Consider the following 4,387-nt stretch of genomic DNA (forward strand, 5'->3'; position numbering starts at 1 on the left):
TTCTCCACCTGGTCTTTCCAACGAAGTGGAAGTCTTTCTCTTCCTTTGCTTCCGCCGCTGAGCTGGAGCGTTTTCGTCCAACCTGACCTAGCCAGCGTAGCCGCTGTCTTTTAATTCGCTGAACTACATATGTCAATATCGTCGTATATCTCATACAGCTCATCGTTCCATCGAATGCGATATTCGGCGTTCCCAACGCGCATACGACCATAAATCGTTCGCAGAACTTTTCTCCCGAAAACTCAAAACGTCGACTCACCAGTTGTTGTCATCGTCCAAGCCTCTGCACCATATAGCAGGACGGGAATTATGAATGACTTATAGAGTTTTGTTTTTGTTCGTCGAGAGAGGACTTTGCTTCTCGATTGCCCACTCAGTCCGAAGAAGTACCTGTTGGCAAGAGTTGTCCTGCGTTGGATTTCCAGGCTGACATTGTTGGTGATGTTTATGCTGGTTCCTAAATAGAACTGTCAAAAGTGACGTGAAACCTCCTTGTCTGAAACCTCGTATGGTATCGAACGGTTCGGAGACGTCCTTCCCAATCCTGATGAGGCATGTTCCTTATCAGTTTTTCGCCGCCGTGTTTGAATAGCTCGGTCGGCTATCCATCGGCCCCCGCCGCTCTGCTTTTCTTCAGGCGGGTAATTGCTATTCGAACTTCTTCATGGTCGGGCAATGGAACGTCTGCTCCATCGTCATCGATTGGGGAATCGTGTTCGCCTTCTCCTCGCTCTGGACAACAGTCACTAGATCAATTTTTTGGGTTCTACAAGAGTATGCTCCGGTCTTGAAATCTTCTTTAAGACGCCGCATTTTTTCGTAGATGTTTCGAGCATTATCCCTGTCGGACAGCTTATCAAGCTCTTCATTCTCACGCATTTCAGCCTCTTTTTTCCGTCTGCAAATGCGTCTCGCTTTCCTCTTCAACTCTCGGTATCTATCCCATCCCGCCCGTGTTGTAGTCGCTGTGTCTTTCAATTGATTGTCTCTGCGCCCTTGCTTCAGTTGTCCACTAATGGGCCTCGAATCAAAGCAAACTTTCAACTTCCAAGTGGAACGATGGCCTAACTGGCATATTCGTAAGATTTTTATGTACTTAACAGTATCCATGTCGCCGTACAGCTGATGCAGTTACTGATTTCATCTTCTCTGATATTCATCGCTCACGCGGACGGCTCTAAAGACTTTCTCTATGCTCCATGTCTTTCTCATCTAGGTTAGTCAGCAAGCACGTTTCTTCACCATATGACAAGACGGGGGTGATAAGACTTATAGAGCTTACTTTTTATTCGTCATGAGAGGGATCTGCTTCTCAATTGCCTACCGATCTAGAAGTAGCACCTGTTGGCGAGGGTTATTTTGCGCTTGATTTCCATGCTTAGATGATTGGTGTAATTTATGCAGGTTCCAAGGTATACAAAGTCTTTCACGTTTTTAAATTTATAGCTGCCAACAGTGACGTAGTTCCAAGATGCGAGGAACAGTTGGGTGTGGTCTCCAGATACTTTGTCTTGGCCTTTCTCTTTTTTTCTAGGCTGGAAAAGGCGGGACTATTTTATTAAGGCCTACGGTACCAACATTATCTGAGTACTCCAGTATCATTGTACTTTTAATGTTGACGGTACCACTGCGGTTCAGAATAGTGACCCGTGTTTGTAGTATAAATTATATTGAAGACAACGTGCGATTGAGAATCGGATTGTCTAAATCCTCGTCTGGCATCAAACGGTTGTAGATGTCCTTCTCGATATTTTTGAAGTTGATAGTTGTGCTCAAGATCTAAAAGCATAACCGCATGAGTTTTGCAGGAATATCAAATTTTTTAGAAAATAGCTTTGAAACCAACAAAAAGGTGTTGAGTGTCGATCTGCTTGTCAAGGGTCTTCTCCAGATGTTTGACGTTTTGAGAAAACCTGGCCTTTGGTGGATTTTCTAAGTCTACAGCCACATTGATAGGATAACCTAACCTATCTACGAGGTTACTAGATGCTATCGCTCAAGCCCATAGTCGGACAATAATAATGGCGCCAAGACTTTGTCTAAAAATTACTGGCCCGACAATGCCTACACTAAATACTCGTATGATTTAGGTATAAGCTCTCAACTTGTCCTTTCTTTAATGGAGAAGAGGATAGTAGAAGCTTGGTCGAAGGCCTAGCGCACGGTTGTATTAGCTAAATTGTAACTAAAGATATGAGCCATGACCTGGTTCTCAATTATTATTACACTCACTCATCGTCGTTATCTTCTTATAAATATTACTTGCAATAAATTTACAATTTTCTTTTGTCTAATAATTCTTTAAGCTTATTGATTGTCCCATTAATGCTACGTTTATGGCATCCAACACCGAATAACAAACGAATAACTGCTGAACGCGGTGACCACCGACTGAGCTTTGACGAAAAGCGCCGCCTCAATTAAACTATCTGGAAAAATTGTGTTAGCAAAATGATGATTAATGTTTCAAATCGTATTTTTCACTTAAATCGCAAACATTTTGCTACTACAACAACACAAACAACACGGTGACTGCTCAGTGAACGATTTATCAATTTTGTATTGTGCACAACTGTTTAATTGACACACTGAGGTACGTATATACATCTGTACATAAGTAATATAATATATATACACTCATACATATTTACAAACATACTTTCATACAATCATTTAAAATCCACCTTTGTCCGCCCACTACATTTGACCCATATTTGAAGTGAGCTCAAGTGCTAATGTGTGAATGTATGCATATGCGTGTGTATATAAATTTGTTTTTGCTTTGTAATGCTTAAATAGAACTAATCCAATAAATTTATTTCTCACCAATAATTGTCTATGCATATGTATGTATTTATATGTATATGTGTATGTAAAGAATTTTCTTAAGAGATTAGGGGCACGCTCATGGCGGTTGGCGGTTTAATGGGCGGCTGCCTTGCTTGCTATTAACGCACAAACTTTTATTATTTTATTATGAGAATAATCAATATTGCCTTTTCGAAGCATATTTGCGCATTTTTATGATGAAATGCTTAAATGTGCATTTGTATGGGTGTTCAGTAGGCATTTGCATGTTACATAGCTTGTTCGCTGACTTTTCCATGTCAATTCGAAATCATCAATCACAATTTTATGTGCGTAGCCGTGGGCTAATTGCAAAAATTGCTACTTGCAATAACAGAAAAAAACACATAAGTAGTTTGGAGACATAGTAAAACCTAATTTCACAGTGCCATTTATCATTAGGCTGCGAAAAGCCACTAGCCACGGACAGATTAACTATTCGACTGACACTTTGCAAAAGTTGCATAAAAACATACATACAAACAACACGTTTAGCATAATAAAATATGTATAAATATGTGCATATCTACTTTTATATACATAACCACATATTTATGAATTCGTAATAGAACTTTTTGCACTAAGTAAGATCACGTCAAGGGGATCGCCCATTTTCCACTTGATCATACAAATTTAGTTCATGAATTTATTTTCATAAGTAGTAATAATGAAAAAGGTAACCCCCAACGGACTTTCAAAAATATAAATTTGATAAAAAAAATTGCTTTTACAATGAAATTTTTTGTACTTTATCCACTAAGTTTCAGAAGAAACCGGGGTTTTCAATAAAAATAAAATAAAAGTACATTTAAAGAATTTTATATAGTACTAATCGGCAAATCATTTTGAAAAAAAATTGGATACCCCATAACCGATTTCCAGGAAGACGCAGAAAAAAGATATCTAAGGGTGAGGAAGATTCTTCTCAAATCCGAAAAACATAAAAATATGTTATTACGATACATTTATGTAGGTAAAGATCGAAGCTCTAGCCAAAATTCTCATCGCCCTCCCTTGCATAGTTTACCAAGCATTTTTCATTTTCGACAACATTCAAAAACTGTTTAATAAATAAAAAAAAGAAGACAAAAAAACTGCGTGTCGATCCTGCCAGGAGTCGAACCTGGAATCTTCTGATCCGTAGTCAGACGCGTTATCCATTGCGCCACAGGACCATATTTTTAAATTGTGCCGAATGAATCATTTCAGCTTAGAATTGTGTACAGAGTGGGTATACTATAAGTTCTAGTGTGGCTATTTATAGCACTTAATGTAGTGTGGAGATTAAAAGTAAACCTAATTTTACAAGTCGTCATAATTTACTGATGATTTTTTTTTTTTAATTTCAGTTTCAAAGATACAATTGGAGGCTTATTTGACCATTAAGTAAGCTTAATTGTATAAAAATTAACGGTATTGATTAATGTAATGTAAAATCATACTTATGTGTCGAGGCATTAGAGATGTTCGTTCAATATATAAAACGACAAACAAATTATCTAGTTAGCTAGATGAAGGGTAGAAAAAAGGTCACAGGCGA

The 4,387-nt window shown here is 38.3% G+C and overlaps 1 non-coding gene across 1 annotated transcript; it reads right to left on the reverse strand.

Annotated features, from left to right (window-relative positions):
* Positions 1-3,949: 3,949 nt before the first annotated feature.
* On the reverse strand, positions 3,950-4,022 carry Trnar-acg. Its single transcript has one exon. It is a non-coding gene; the product is annotated as a tRNA-Arg (tRNA).
* Between the last annotated feature and the right edge of the window lie 365 nt (positions 4,023-4,387).

This window comes from Bactrocera latifrons, unplaced genomic scaffold (assembly GCF_001853355.1).
Source record: "Bactrocera latifrons isolate USDA-ARS-PBARC rearing strain unplaced genomic scaffold, ASM185335v1 scaffold_44, whole genome shotgun sequence".
NCBI classification, from domain to species: Eukaryota; Metazoa; Arthropoda; class Insecta; order Diptera; family Tephritidae; genus Bactrocera; species Bactrocera latifrons.